This window comes from Zalophus californianus, chromosome 7 (genome assembly GCF_009762305.2).
Source record: "Zalophus californianus isolate mZalCal1 chromosome 7, mZalCal1.pri.v2, whole genome shotgun sequence".
NCBI lineage: Eukaryota > Metazoa > Chordata > Mammalia > Carnivora > Otariidae > Zalophus > Zalophus californianus.
The window spans coordinates 77,797,257-77,814,666 of NC_045601.1; the positions used below are offsets into that span (position 1 = coordinate 77,797,257).

The following is a 17,410-nucleotide window of genomic DNA, read 5'->3' on the forward strand; positions in this document are numbered from 1 at the left end:
CTGGCTGTTATTCCCACCCCTACCTTCAATCCTGCCTAGTTAACAGGACTGAAAGAGATTGTGATATATTCCTTTAGTCTATATTTTCTAGATAAGTCTACTATATCTACTTATCCATCCATCATCCACCCATCCCTCCATGCATTCAACATTTGCCATCTATATTGCACATCTACTCATGGTCCTGCATTGTTCATAGCATCACAAATATAGAGATGAAAAGGACACAGTCCCTACTTTTAAATAACTTCCATTACTGTATAGGAATCAATCTACCTTTAAGACCTTCTCTCTCTTCTTTCTCAGTTATTTCCTCCAAAATGTGGGTACCTGCTGTTTCCCTCCTCAATGCTAGTGCAGATCAAGGCTACTTTTAAGGACTGTTATCCACATCTGCTTCTAGGAAGCTAAAAATCACTGTGCAGGGAGAAGGGACAGAAGCATTTGTCATGAGGGGACAGATAAAAATTCTAAAGAATATCTGAGTTCTCCTTTTCCAATATATCCATCAATAACTATCAGAGAGAAAATAATATCTAACCAAAGATTAGAGATTATAGCTCATGTTATTCTTTTTAAGAACAATAAAAACAATGAACAATTCCCAGTTAGGGCACCTGGGTGGCTCAGTTGGTTAAGCATCTGCATTTGGCTCAGGTCATGATCCTGGGGTCCTGGGATCAAGAGCCACATCGGGCTCCTTGCTCAGCAGGGAAGCCTGCTTCTCCCTCTCCCTGCCCACCTTCCACTCGTGCTCTCTCTCTCGCCATCTCTCTCTCAAATAAACAAATCTTTAAAAAAAAACGAATTCCAACTTATCTAAATTATATTTGTGGTGGCCAAATCTGTATAATCCTTTTAAAGGTACTGGGGGAGGTTTTTTCAACATGAGAAAATATAATGGAATACCTAAAGGGCTATACCTTTTTCCCATGGAAAGAAATAGTTATCAATGCTTATTTCCTTTTTGTACAAGGTAAATTTTACAACATTACATATAGTTACTTAATTCAATTCCTAATGAAGAGAGATATATCACAATATCTTTTAAAAAATCTTTTCAATTTCCCATGAAGAACTTACTCTCTTTAAGTATGTTTATTAGTAACAATTTCAGTAGTAAAAATGCAATGTTTTAAATATACTTTCATATTCATTATCTCATTTGACCATACAACAATTATATGAAGTAGATAGAGAATACATTATCTTTATTTATCAGATAAGGAGAAACATAAAATGACACATGAATTAGTTAACATTTATTCATGACACATGTGACTTGCCCATGCCCATACACCTTAGAGCCACAGATAAAAACAGAACTGAGGTCTCCCTGATTCCTGGTCCAGGATGCTTTCCATTATAACATATTATCTTCCTAGTTGGTCTTAATATCTACTATCTGTTGCAGACAAAGTGCCAAAGGAAAATAAGGAACCTACTAGTTAGACTCTAATAAAATGTGCTCAAAATGTGTTGCTTTTCTTCAGTCTTATGCTTATCTACCCTAGATCAGAAAAGAATGAATGCATACTACCTGAAATTTACAAGAGACTAATTATTTTACAATTGTATTAATTTTGTGGCCAACACTAATTCCCACATGTCATCCTTTACTTGCTAATCTTTTGTATTATTCTAGACCAAAATCTGACTAGTAATATAAGAAGTGTTGCTCAATCTAATTTGTCTATGGCAATTATAATTTGTGATTTTGCTGATCAGTTAAGTTAGCTCTACCAGATAAACCATATTACTTACAGACTTAATTTAGTTTCTTGGTTTAATGATCTCAGTAGAGCATGAAAGCATAGTTTTTTTTCGCTTTCCACTTTGACTTTATAAATGGGGAGAATTTTTTGATCACTTAGGTCCTATTCACTGACAAGCCCATGCAATTTAATTCTATGTATGCCCTGGCCAGGATAACACTTTCCAATTTAAAGAGAAATTTTTCTCCAAAGAATGCCCATTGGCCCCAGATATGATACTGGCTGATTTCAACTATTTTAAAGAAGTAAAACTTATAGAAGGCAGCAATGTCATGGGGAAATCACATTTGATTTCTCAAAACAATGGAATAGTGCCTGATATACATAGTAGTAACTCAGTGAATGTTCGTTGAATGAACACATGAATTAGTTAACATTTATTCATGACACCTGTCTTAGCTAGTTATCATTTCTAGAAAGCCATTGACATCTCCAGTCTAAGTTAGGAGATCCTCCTGTTTCCATTGCACTCCATCATACTTCTGTCTTAAATTTTTCATTAATGTTGAGGTTAATGTCATTATTACTACTATATTTATTGAGTGCCGGAAGCCATGGCGGTAGGTAAGCTCATTTACTTATCTTTCTATTATGCTGTCAGTTCTTTGAGGACTGTGCCTGAGTCAGAGTCAGCTTTGAATAATAACAAAAACAGTAGCAACCAATATTTATTGAGCGCTCATACAACTGTATATGGCTGACCTCATTTAAATTTCACAACATGCTTATGCTCCAGGTACTACTGTAAAACCTACTTTACCACAAGATACATAGTAGTTATTTAAGATATATTCCTAGAACTGAAATTACTGAAAAAGGTTAAAACTATTTTTTCATGTTTTATTTATGATTTTAAAAAGTCTTTAATTTTTAGACAGTTTAGGTTTAAATAAAAATGGAAAAAGAGTCCCATATATCCTACACTCAGTTTCCCTTATTAATAACATCTTACATTAGTATGGTACATTTGTCTCAATTATTGAACTAATGCTGAGTTAGTACTTTACTCAGATTTCCTTAGTTTTTGCCTAATGTTATTTTTCTATTCCAGGATCTCATCCAGGATAATACATCACTTTTAGTTTTCACGTCTCCTTAGGCTCCTCTTGGCGATGACAGTTTCTCAAACTTTCTTTGCTTTTGATGACCTTGACAGTTTTTAAAGAGTACTAGTTATTTTATGTAATGTCCCTCAGTTGGAATTTATTTGATGTTTTCCACATGATTCTACTTGGGTTATGGGTTTGGGGTATAAAGACCACACAGGTAAAGCACCATTTTCATTACATCAGAGCAAGGGTATATACTATCAACGTTTCTTATTGTTGATGTTGACCCTGATCACCTGGCTGAGGTAGTATGTGTCAGATTTATCCATTGTAAAATTGCTCTTTTTCTTCCCTTTCCATATTGTACTCTTTGGAAAGAAGTCACTATGTGTAGCCCTTACTTAAGGAATGGGGTGTCATGCTCCACCTCCTTTTTTAAAAGATTTTATTTATTTATTTGACAGAGAGAGAGTGAGAGAAAGTACAAGCAGCAGGAGCTGAGGAGAAGCAGGCTCCCCACTGAGCAAGGAGCCTGATGCCGGACTCCATTCCAGGACCCTGGAAACATGACCTGAGCTGAAAGCAGACGCTTAACCAACTTAGCCACCCAGGCGTCCCTATGCTCCACCTTCTTGAAGGTGGAGTATCTACATAATTATTTGGAATTCTTCTGCAAGAGATATTTCTCTCTTCTTCCCCATTTATCCAGTCATTTGTTTCTATCGGTACATACTCATAAATATTAATTTTACATTTTGGGCTATAATACAATACTACTTTATTTTGTTGCTCAAAGCTTCGGACAATGGGAGCTCTTCCAGTTGTCTCTGGTGTTCTTTTGCCACACTTACACCAATTACTTTTCCCCTTTAATTTCTTTTAATTTCTAGTACTAAAAGATGTTCTGAGATCATCATATACATTTCCTGCCTTAGTCTTAGAATCAGTCATTTTTCCAAGGATCCCTGGTTATTTTGACTGGAGAACAGTATTACAAACCAAAATCTGGGTAGTAAGTGTGCTTATTGCTAGTAGGGTATCAACGTTTCTAAGCCCTCTCAGCTGATAAAGCAAAAACAATACATGCATATACTAACCTGTATATATATATACACATGTTGATAAATACATCTATATGTAACCGTCTGCATCCATATCAAGCCAAACATGAGTTTACACATTGATGTCTCCTCTCCTAGCTTACCTATAAACTTCCACTCCAGGTGAGAAACTCGACTCACATCATTTGCCATGCATTTGCTTAATTGTTCAATTCTAGTGTACACATATAGCAATATCAGAATTGTTGACCTGTACTCCTGTGAGAAACTACTTTATCAATTAGAGTACATTAACTATCTGCAGTTCCTTTTGCCTTTAGTCTTAGAGACTCGACTCATTTCCAAATTTACTTACATCTGCAAATTTTACCCTGACCCCTTTCAGTGAGGTCATACTATACATTTTGTAATGTAATCAGATTCTTTTGTCACAGTCTGTATTCCATCCTGGGATCCCCCAACCTCCTAAATGATTAAGAAAAATTTTCATATGTTAAGGCTCATTCTCTGCTGCAAAGTTCTATGGGTTGTGAGAAATGCATAGTGTTATTTATCTACCATTACAGTATCATATAGAATAGTTCCATTGCCCTACAAAATGTCCTGTACTAGACATATTCAACTTCCTTCTATCTCCCTGAGCCCATGGAATCCACAGGTCTTTTTATTGTTTCTATAGTTTTGCCTTTTCAGAAATGTCAAACAATTGGAATCATACAGTCTATAGCCTTTTCAGACTGGTTTCTTTCAACTAGCAATATACATGTAGGTTTCATCTATGTCTCCCATGGCTTGATAGCTTATTCACTTTTATTGATGAATAATATTTCACTGTATGAATCTACCACAATTTGTGTATCCATTCATCTATTAAAGAGCAGCTTGGTTGCTTTCAGTTTTTAGTGATTATGAATAAAGCTGTTATACACATCAATGTGCGACTTTTTGTTGGACAAAAGTTTTCAAATTATTTGAGTAAATACCCAGGAGCACAATTTCTGGATTATATGGTAAGATTATATTTAGAAACTGCCAAACTGTCTTTAAAAATGGCTGTACCATTTTTTTTCTTTTGCATATCTGCTATCAGTGAATAGAGAGTTCCTGTTGCTCTGTAACTTTACCAGCAATTGGCATTTGTTAGGCTTCTTTGGAACTTAGTCATTCTAATAGGCATGTAGTATATCATTGTTGTTCTAACTTGCAGTTCTCTAATAGCAGATTGAGCATCTCACCTGTTTATTCGCCATCTGTATATTTTCTTTGGCGAGGTGTCCAGATCTCTTGCTTTTTGAAAAAAATTGAGTTGTTTTATTACTGTTTTTTTTTTTAAGATTTTATTTATTTATCTGACAGAGAGAGACAGCAAGAGAGGGAACACAAGCAGGGGGTGTGGGAGAGGGAGAAGCAGGCTTCCCGCATAGCAGGAGCCCGCTGTGGGGCTTGATCCCAGGACCTCGGGATCATGACCTGAGCTGAAGGCAGACACTTAACGACTGAGCCACCCAGTCGCCCCTATTACTGTTGAGTTTTAAGAATACTTTGTATATTTTGAATACAAGTCCTTTGTCAGATAAGTGTTCTGCAAATATTTTCTCTAAATCTATGGGTTGTTTTTTCATTCTCTAAACCATCTTTCACAGAGCAGGAGTTTCTATTTTCATGACTTATCAATTTTTTTCTTTCATGGATTATGCTTTTATGCTGTATCTAAAAACTCATCCCCAAAACCAAAGTCACCTAGACTTTATCCTATCTTTTCATCTGGAATTTTTATTATTTTACATTTTACATTTAGGTCTATGACCAATTTTAGTTAATTTTGATAAAAGATAGATGGTCTCTAATTTTTTTGTTGTGTTTTCTTTTGTTTTGCATATGGATATACAATTTTTCCAGCACCATTTGTTGAAAACACTATCCTTTTTCCACTGAATTGGCTTTGTTCCTTTGTCAAAGATCTGTTGACTATATATGTGTGGGTCTATTTCTGGACTTCATATTTCTTCCATTATTCTATGCGTCCATTCATTCAATGCCACACTATCTTAATTACTGTGGCTTGATAGCAAGTCTTGAAATCAAGTACTGTAAGTTCTCCAATTCTGTTCTTCAGTATTGTGTTTGCTATACTTTTGCATTCCATAAGAATTTTGCAGTAAGTCTGTTAATAGTGACAAAACAGTTTTCTGGGATTTTGACTGGTATTGCCTTGAATGTGTTGATCAGATTGGGAAAAACTGACATCTGAACAACATTTAGTCTTCTAGCCAGTGAACATGGAATATCATTTCTCTCCATTTACTTATGTTTTTATTTATTCATTAGAGTTTTGTAGTTTCTATATAGAGAGCTTGTATATAATTTAGATTATATACCTAAATTAGATTTATACCTAAATATTTAATTTTCATAGATGCCATTATAAGTGATACTATTTTTAAATTTCAAATTCCAACTGTTCATTACTGGTAAAGCAATTGACTGCTGTATATTATCTCTGCATCCTATGAACTTCCTATATTTACTTATTAGTGCCAAAAATTTTTTGTTGTGGTTGATTCTTTAGGATTTTCCACATAGATAATCAGTGTTATATCTTGTTTTCCAATCTGTATACACTTACTTCCTTTTCTTTTCTTATTGAAGTGGCTATGACTTCCAGTACAATGTTGAATAGGAGCAGTGAGAGAGGATATCCTTGTCTTGTTCACTATTTTAAAGATTTTATTTATTTATTTGTCAGAGAGAGAGAGAGCACAAGCAGGGGGAGTGGCAAGCAGAGGGAGAAGCAGGCTCCCTGCTGAGCAAGGAGCCTGATGTGGGACTTGATCCCAGGACCCTGGGATCACGCCTTGAGCCAAAGGCAGATGCTTAACCGACTGAGCCACCCAGGTGTCCCGTCTTCTTCACTATTTTAAAGAAAAAGTATCCATTTTCTCATTTTAAATATGATGTTAGCTGTAGGTTGTAGCGATTCTTTACCAAGTTAAGGAAATTCCTTTTATTTCTTGTTTGCTGAGAGTTTTTATTGCGAATAGATGCTGGATTTTGTCAAATGCCTTTTCTGTATTAGTTGATAAGACCAATAAGAATTTCTCCTTTAGCTTGTTGACATTGATTGATTTTTGAACATTGAACCAGCCTTACATAACAGAATAAGTCCCACTTGATCTTGGTGTCTACTTATTTTTATACACTGTTAGATTTAATTTGGTAGTATTTTCTTGAGGATTTTTACATCTATGTTTATGAGAGATCTTGGTCTCTAGTTTTTCCTTTATTTTAATGTCTCTATCTGGTTTTGGTATTGGGGTAACTGTGGCCTCATAAAATGAGTTAGAAAGTGTTCCCTCTGGTTCTATTTTCTGGAAGAGATTGTAGAGAATTTGGTATTGTTTTCTCCTTAAATGTTTGGCAGAATTTGCCAGTGAAACCATCTGGGCCTGCATACTTTCTTTTTTGGAAGGTTATGAATTATTAATTACATTTTTAAAATAGATATAGTTCCATTTACATTTTCTTTCTCTCCTTTTATGAATTTTGGTATTTTGTGTTTTTCAAGAACTTGATCTGTTTCATCTAAGTTATCAAATTTGTGGACATAGATTTGCTCAGTCTTCATTTATTATCCTTTTAGTGTCCATGGAACCAGTAGTGACAACCACTCTTGCATTTCTGTTAATAATTTGTGTTTTCTTTCCTTTTTACTTAAGGATGGTTTAGCTAAAGGCTTATTGATTTTAAATCTTATTTGGCTTCACTAGACCTTTATCAATTTTATTGTTTTCAAAGATGTAACTTTTGGTTTTGTTGATTTTTGTTATTTTCTTGTTTTCAATTTCATTATTTTCTCTTCTAATTTTTCTTTTCTTCTGCTTGCTTTAAATTAACACTGCTCTTCTTTTTCTAGGTTCCTAAGGTAAAAGCTTAATGATTTTAGATCTCTTTTTCTAATATATTCATTTAATGCTGTAAAAAAATTTCTAAGCACTGCTTTTGCCGCATCATACACGTTTTAATGTTATATTTTCATTTTAATTCAGAATGTTTTAAATTTTTCTTGAAATTTCTTCTTTGACCCATGTGTTATTTAGAAACATGTTAATCTCCAAATATTTGAGGTTTTTCAAGTTATTTTTCTGTTACTGATTTCTAGTTTGATTGTATTGTGGTCTGAGGACATACTTTGTATGACTTCTATTCTTTTCAATTTGTTAAGGTGTGTTTATGGCCTAGAATATAGTCTACCTTGGTAAATGTTCCATATAAGCTTGAGAAGAGGGCATATGTTACTATTGTTAAAAGTATTTTACATCAGACCAGGTTGATTGATAGTATTGTTTAGGCCAATTATATCCTTCTGATTTTCTGTCTGCTTCACCCATTGATTACTCAAAAAGGGGTGTTGAAGTCTCCAATTATAATAATGGAGCTTTCAACTTCTCCTTGCAGTTCTATTAGTTTTTGCCTTATGTATCTTGACATGCTGTTATTTGGTGCATACACATTAAAGATGTATTGTCCTCTTTATATTCTGTTGAAATCGCTTTGATAAATTTTAAAAGGATTTTTACATCTATGCTTATGAGGAATGTTAGACTGTACTTTACATTTCTTGACAAGTCCTTGTTAGATTTTGATATGAGTTATGTTGACATCATAAAATAAGTTGGGAAGAGTTACCTTCTCCTCTATATTCTAAAAAAAAAATGTGTAAGATCGGCATTATTTCTTCCTTAAATGTTTCATAAAATTTGCAATGATGTGACCTAGGTCTGGAACTTTTTGTTGGGACATTTTTAAATTACAAACTTAATTTATTTCATAGTTTATGGCTATTTAGATTTCACATTTCTTCTTGTTTTGGTTGTGTAACTTACGTTTTCTGAGGAACTAGCCCATTTTATCCAATTTAACAAATCTTCTAGCATAAAGTTGTTCATAATATTACCTTATTATCCTTTTTATGCCTGCAGGTCCTGTGATAATATCCTTCTTTCATTCTCTTTTCCATCTTAGCTCAGGGTTTATCAATTTTCTTAACATTTTCAAAGGTTGGCTTTCATACTGTTGTTGGCTCTGCTGATTTTCTCAACTGGCTTTCTATTTCCTTTTATTTCTGCTCTTTATTATTTCTTTTTTTATTTTACTTTTACTTTGATTTTACTTTTTCCCCCAGCTCTTTAAGTTAGAAACATAGAGCATTGATTGTAAGTCTTGTTGTCTAATAAAAGTGTTTTACTTCTTTTCTTCTCACAGCTGCTTTAGCTACATCCCACACATTTCAGTATGTTGTGTTTTAATTATTATTCAGTTTGGGGTATTTTCTAATTTCTATCTTGAATTCTTTTTTGTCCCATGTATTATTGAAGATAGCTATATTGCTATAGCTAGCAATTTTATTAGTATTTTATTGTTATTGATTTCTAATTTAATTCCTTTCTGGTTAGAGAACATAGGTATATTATTTCAATACTTTGAAACTTATTGAGGATTATTTGATGACCCAGAAAATCCTAGATCTTTGTGAATGTTCTGTGTGTACTAAAAAGAATATGTATTCTGCCGTAATTGGATTTAGGATCCCATAAGCCTCAGCACGGTCAAGTGATTTACTTTGTGATACAAATCTATATTTTCGTCCATTTATTCAAATATAAGAGATGGGTATTAAAGTCCCTGACAATGATTTTGAACTTGTCTAGTTTTTACCTTATTCTAAAAATTATTTTATGTATTTTGAAGTTGTTATAAGATGCTAACTTTTTATTGACCTTTTTCTCTCCACTAGCCTTGGTCAGCCTCAGTCATAAAAAGAAAAAATTCTATCATGTTTTAAGCACTCTTATTTGCAGTTATTCTGTAATACATACATACATAATACCAAATGATATAAATAGTATGATAGAAAAGTACAAGATAGAATGAAGGCATATAAAACCTAGTCATGGAAATCAGGAGGAGCTTCTTTTTTTTAAGATTTTATTTATTTATTTGAGATCAAGAGCACAAGCTTCAGGGAGGAGCAGAGGGAGAGGGAGAAGCAGGCTCCCCAAGCAGGGAGCCCGATGTGGGGCTTCTTGATCCCAGGACCCTGAGATCATGACCTGAGCCGAAGGCAGATGCTTAATGGACTGAACCACCCAGGCACCCCAGGAAGAGCTTCTTGATGGAAGTGATATATTAATAGTAAAGTGGAAGTTAGCTTTAATAGAGGAGGTTATGAAAAGAGCATTCCAAAAAAAGGGAAAATTTGTGTGCACAAACCTTGAAGCAAGGAGGAACTTGGCTCTTTGAAGAAACTGAAAGAAGTCAAGAATAGCTTCATTGTAGAATGAATGAAGGCAGAAGTGGCAGGGGCATATGTGGAAGCTTGGAAGCTTCCTGAAAGCAGTGGGAGCATTAAGAAGTTTTAAGTCAAAAGGCACCATGATCTGGTGTGCAATTTTTAAAAAGTACTTAAACTGTTGTAAGAATAAATTGTCAACAGGCAAGAAATGGATGCAGGGATTTCAGTTAGGAGGTGATTAAGGTGCAGGAGATGACGGAGCCTTAGGTTAAAGTATATGTAGTAGAGCTGAGGTAAGTGGAAGAAGTCAAAGATAAATTTTGCATCTAGAACTGATAGTTGGTCATGGATTGGATGTCAGTGGTAAGAGAGCATAAAGTGCCAGTAATGACTTTTGGCATGTGTGGAAATAGAGAAATATGAAAGAAGAACAGATGTAGGGGGGAATAGGTTCTAGTATGCTGAATTTCAGATGCCTAAGTCACATCAAAGAGAAAGTATTACATAAGATATGAGCTTGAAAGAAGACTCTAAGCTGGAGATATACATTTTTTGGAGTTATAAACAGGTTAGCAACTAATGCCATGAGAATGGATCAAATAATTTAGGCAGGAAGTATAATTATAAGCAAAAGAGAAGACTATAAAACAACCAGAAAGAACTCTAACATTCAAAGGTCAGAAAGAAGAGAAGGAGCTGGTGAGAAAAAAGAAAAAGGGACCAGATATATAAGTGATGGTATAAAAGTCAATACTTTACCTCTATTGATGTCTTCTAGTTTTGTGTATGGATTCTTCAGAGTAAAGGTTGTTTCTCCAAGGTCTGAAGGACATTATGCATTTTTGTATAGTTATTCATCTTGTGTGTATGTCCCACTGCACAGTTGCTGGGCCCAAAACATTGCAGCTAATTGCTAGGATATTTCTTTAAATTCATTCACATACAGTCATTTTCCTTAAGGCATTCCCAGAGTATCAGGATGTGTCATGAAAGATGGCTTCTGGAATTAGCTAAACACTGGCCTGGAACCAAGAATCAGATTTTATACTAAGTCCTTGAAATATAGCGAATTTCTTTCCTCTATGATGATGAATTAATTTCCCCTCCAGACTCACTTTAGTAATGGGAAGACAAGAGCAGGATGAAGAGGCTTCTCCTTAACACTTTCCATTTATTATCAGATTTCTTGGTCAAGGTTTATATCACTGGTAAAGATGGATATGTTACAGGATGTAGTAAATGAAGGGACTGGAAACCCAGACAATATTCAATTGAGAGTGACAGAACTTTTCTTCATATAACCAAGCCAGGAAGAGCTGGCAGACATACCATAGTTAGACAGATTTATCACTCTGTTCTGGAATGCACGACTTGAAGTGTGGCTACATGGCCTTAAAGGATGGCTATGTGAAGGAAGACTGGACCAGTGGCATTGACCATAAAAGAGAAAGACTATAGACTAGGTGTACATAGTGGATGACCCCAAAATGATGATTACCCAATGTAAGCTATTTGCAGTTAAGATATTTGGAAAGCTCGAAAAAAAAAAAAAAAAAAAGATTCTTGGAAAGGGAGTAGCATATGTTCCCAGAAGTGTAAATTAGAACTTCCAGGGGTTATACAATTTGAAAATGATCACAAGACATTCTGATACATAATTCTTTTGGAGGTGGCTGTGGTTGAGTCTAACTTATTTCCAGCCTCCAATATGCCCAGTTGAAAAGTATAACAAATCCAGTAAAAGACAAATAAACTGGGAAAATATACTTGCAACATATATAGCAAACTTGTTAACTTTATTACATAAAATCTCTTATAATCCATAAGAAAAATAGACACAACTAATAGTGTGCAAAGAATGTAAATAGGCAGTTCTCAAAAGAAAGAAGCTAAAATGCCAATAAATATAATAAACCACTAAGTAACAATGAAATAATATTTGCCTATCAGATTGGTAATGATTACAAAACATAATTAGATTAACTAATTAATATTAAATTCAGTGAGGAGAATGGGGTGTGGGGTATGAGCACACTTTCATAGATCTTGGTTGCATTGTGAATTGATATAACATTTCTGGAGGATAATCATGTATCACAATTTTTAAATTAAAGCTCCCTAAAAATAAACAAACAAATAAATAAATAAAGCTCCCTGACTCAGAAATTTTCCTTGTAAAAAGTTATGCTAAGAAAATAATTAGACATGTTAACAAAAGTGTGTATACAGGGATATTATTAAATATTATTCACCTTATGCCTATGTAAGGATAGGCTCTCTAACTCTGTACAAGCCCCACACACCATGTTTTACACAATGAATACTTAAGCAATGATGATGATGACACAAAAGAACTCACAGTTCTTGCTGCGGTTATGAGATTTTCACACAAAGACACACATACACACAGATAAGTTTGTTAACTGTATGTCATGATGATTATTATTCATTAGGTGGAAGTGGGTTATCACAAAGGTCTTCATCCTCACATTTTCACATTGAGTAGGCTGAGGAGGAGAAAGAGGAACAGTTGGTCTTGCTGTCTCAGGAGGCAGAAGAGATGGAGGACATGGAAGGGGAGGCAGGAGAGGCAAACACACTAGGTGTCTCAGTGTAACTTTACAAAAATGCACTGGAATTCCTATCTGACTTTTTTTCTTTTTCTTTTCTCTAAAATGTTTTGATATGGCAAATCTTTCTTCCACTGTTAATTATAAAGCAAATGTATCATAGAAGGGTCTGTCATAAAAGAAGTCAAAAGCAGTCTTGAATAACCGGAACACTTCTGTCAGATTGTCTAATGTCAATTTAGTTTTCTGGCACTGCTTCTTCCATGTTTTCTTCCTCATCATCTGGCACTGGTTCAAAAGCACTCATCTCCATCAAGTCATCTTCTGTTAATTCTTGTCGTGTGGTGTCTGTTAGCTCTCGAATTTCTCTAAAATCCATATCTTGAAACCCTTCACCCCTCACCTTTTTTTTTTGCCATATCCACAGTCTCTCTCATGATTTCCTTGATTGGCTCTGTCATAAATTCTATGAAGTCATGCACAAAATCTGGACACAGTTTTCTCCAGCAGGAACTTATTGCTTTGGGCTTGATATTTTTCCACAGCTTTTTCTATAATAGTGATGGCATCTTCATTGGTGTAATCCTTCCTTACTTTTACGATGTTCTCCCTATTGGGGTTCTTTTCCATAGTTTAACAATCCTTTCCACAGAGAACCATGTGTAATGAGCCTTAAAGGTCCTTACGACCCCCTGATCTAGAGGCTGAATTAGAGATACTGTGTATGGGGGCAAGTAGACCACTTCAACAACTTTGCTGTTGAACTCATAGGATTCTGGGTGGCCAGAGGCATTGTCCAATATCAAAAAGAACGTTAAAAGGCAATCCCTGCGGTGCCTGGGTGGCTCAGTCGGTTAAGTGGCTGGCTCAGGTCATGATCTCAGGGTCCTGGGATTGAGCCCTGTGTCAGGCTCTGCGCTCAGTGGGGAGTCTGCTTTAGGATTCTCTCTCCCTCTGCCCCTGCCCCTGCTTGCTCACTCTCTCTCTCTCTCAAATAAATAAATAAATCTTAAAAAAAAAAAAAGAAAGAAAAGGCAACCCCCTATGGACAAGGTCTTTCCTGACTTCAGGGACAAAGCATTAATGGGACCAATCCAGAAAAAGGGTTATTGTTGTCCATGCCTTCTTGTTGTACAACCAAAAGACTGGCAGCTAGTGTTATCTTTTCCCTTTAAGGCTTACGAGTTAGCAGCTTTGTAGATAAGAGCAGTCCTGATTATAAACCTGACTGCATTTGCATAAAACAGTACAGTTAGCCTATCCCTTCTTGCCTTAAATCCTGGTACTCACTTCTCTTCCTTACTAATAAATGTCTTTTGTGTCATTTTATTCCAGAATAGGGCACTTCTGTCTGCATTATAAACCTGTTTGGCAGATATCCTTTCTCCTTAATGACTTCTCTCTTTCTTTTTATCTCAATTTCTTAATGGTGTCTGGGAACTCATCTACTGCTTCTTGGTTGGCAGAAGCTGCTTTTCCTGTTATCTTGACATTTTTAAAGCCAAACTTCTTTTTAAAATTATCAAACCATCCTTTGCTGGCATTAAATTCTCCAACATCACATACTTCAGCTTCCTTTTGTTTTAAGTTTTCATACAATAACTGCTTTTTTTTCAAATCATATTAGAGTCTATAGGTATGCTCTTCTGATAGCAATCCTGAAACCACATAAAAGCTGCATTTTCATTATGAGATAAAAGGGATTTTGCAAAAAGTGCAAGGTTTATGCACCTGCTGGCAGAGCTGCAGTAACAGGTTCATGACTTCTCTTTTCTTTCTTTTTTTTTAAAGCAACGGTCCTTACACTGGATTCATTCATCTTGATATGGCAGGCAACTGCACCTGCAGACCTCAATCTATGCTACATACCAAGCAATTCGCCTTTTTATCGTAATGTCATGCTTTTCTCTGCTTCTTGGGAGCACTTCCAGCATCACTAGCGACACTTTGTATAGGTCCCATGTTATAACCTTGTTATTCACGGTTTACAGTATTGCACTAACTGTGATGAAAAATATGTGAGAACCATGAGAGATCACTTTTTACTGTGATTTGCAATTTACTAGAGAGACAAACTACTCACACAAAAATGATTAGTATCACACAGTGCTTTAAGCGGATACTGGCAACACTTGAGCTCACCACAGTAGCAACAGGAAGGGGCTATGAAATTATTATAGTGCTACAGTATGTACTAGTTAATTTCATGCAGTTATGACTTAATATTCTATCTTTACCTTTGTTTACATTTCTCTCAACTGTTAATGGTGCCATGTATGGTCTGTAAATGTGTGAATAAGTTTTGATAAGTTTTAATTTTTTGTAATAGATCTGCATATATTTTATGGTAGCAAATGATAAAATAGATTAGTATCTATATATATTTTATGCATTCATGACATATCTTTTATTTTTTTTATATTTCTAGACTATGTGGTTCATCTGTGAATTTTTTCAAATTGTTGTAAATCTCCAAAAAGGTTTTCAATATATTTATTCGGAAAAAATCCATGTATAAGTGGACCCATACAGTTCAAACCTGTGTTGTTCAAGGGTCAACTACATTACCAATGATTTTCTCCCTTTTCTGTAAGTATTATCTACAATTTACTCCTGTAAGATTTAAGGTCTTTCTATAATTCTTCATCAAGCTGCTTGCTTTCACTCCTGATTCAACAGATTCTTAGATTCACTTTTTTTTGAAAGCACAGGTTGCTGATGCTATTGACAATGTGGAAAGGCAGAAACGCTAGGGAAACAATGAATAGCTTGATTTATGTTGTTAACTCTGTATGGGCTGTAAGAAATGTTAAAATATTTTGCTATTTTAGGTAAAATCAATTTTTATTATAATCATATCCTCTCTCAGTTTTTTAGATAACTTTATCTTACTTGTATTTAACCCATAACAAAGAACTCTAGTCGAGAAAATTTTGCAGATACTATGGATGCTTATATTTGATATTGTTCTGTCATGATGCCACCAAGATCTTGGTTAGATGGCTGCCACTCTAGGTGAATAAATATGCAGGTCTCCTTCCCTTTGCACAGATTAGGTAGCCTTTGATTTAGTCAGCCATTAGTATTTGTAAACCACTAAACCATTTGTGAATTGAGAATGTACTAGGGTTCTTGTTCTTGGTGTATATTTAGACAGCTCATAAATGCAAATAAACATACTACTCTTCCAGGTAGTGTGCAGGAAATTGTTACCCCCTAGATTTGTCATTACTTATCTAGGATTTTCTTATATGTGATAGGCGCCCCCTAGTGAATAAAGGGACTTAAGTTGGCCTCTATTCAAAGAGGCTAGAAAAATAATCTGAGGCTGTTTTAACGAGTTCACACTGTATTAAACAAGTAAAAGAGAGAGGGAAGCAAACCATAATAGACTCTTAACTATAGAGAATAGAGGGTGCACTCGTGATGATCACTGGGTGTTATATGTAAGTGAGGAATCACTAAACTCTTTACACCTGAAGCCAATTTTACCATATATGTTAACTATTAGAATTTAAATAAAAACTTGGGAAAAAAAGATGCTAATGTTTTATGTGTGTGAATGCAGGTGAGGGTGGGGATCTGTTCTCCACAAAAAGCATCCAGGATTTCACAATATAAAAGTAGTAATCAATTTTCGAGATGAAGGCCAAACTAATCTGAACTTTGCTAGGTCATCAAAGTACATGAGTAGAGCACTGATCTTTATCTACTCTCCAGGTATTACAACTTGACCGGATTTAAAAAAAGTGTATGTATATACATATAGAGATATATTTACATACCTCTATATTTCTTCCTATATGTAACTACTAGAATCAGTATGATACACATAACTTGGGGTTGTGACTTGAGAAACCATAATTCAATCCAGAAAATGTAATCTGGTAAATATATTTGATAAATTACATTTTTTTGGTTAATTTCAGGAACAGAGCATTAAAGAAGACTGTGGTTGCTTGATGCAATAAATCAATTACATTTAATTATCTTTTCTCATCCTAAAGCTCCTGTAACTTACAATAGTCTTCAAGTTCTGAAATAAGTATTCTAATTTTGACATCATCATAAATATTTATCATTATTTATAGCACTGGGTTAGGTCCTCAGTGAAGAACCGGAAATAATTCTTATCCTCTACGATGTTTCTGATATAAAATAAAGTCGAAGAATATACAACCAACTCAACTGAAAAACAAATCAAATAAATATGATGAAAAACAGTATTCACATTATTTTAACAGTGTTAAAGAGCAGACGCAATCACACACCTGACTCCGTGGCCTCTAAATGGAACTTCCTAAACCAACAATCGGAGAGAAGGTTAAACAAAGAGTAGGTCATGCGTTTAAGTAACAAGTAGGTGAGAAGTTTACGGAACTATTCTCAAAGATCTTGTTTGACGTCAGAAACTATCAAATTAAGAACTGTATGTAATGTATATTTGCTACTTTTCAGGTGGTTCACTTTTCTGGGGTAGATTATCCTGTTGCCTCCCACTTTATTATCTAAACATTTTTTTAAATAAATATGTTTTCTTCTTTCACCTAGATTGTCCTTTGTTTCCTGAGCAATGATCCTTTTATGTTCCTCTCAACTCCTTCAGGTCCAAGAGGACTTCTCTAACTGTAAGTTCCCTCTTGGTCCTCCTTCTCTGAAGCTA

General features: G+C 34.8%; 1 protein-coding gene across 2 annotated transcripts in view; it reads right to left on the bottom strand.

Annotated features, from left to right (window-relative positions):
- Positions 1-17,410, bottom strand: part of TTK (TTK protein kinase) — a 91,666-nt gene that overhangs the window by 73,163 nt on the left and 1,093 nt on the right. The gene's annotated exons all lie outside the window — the stretch shown is intronic.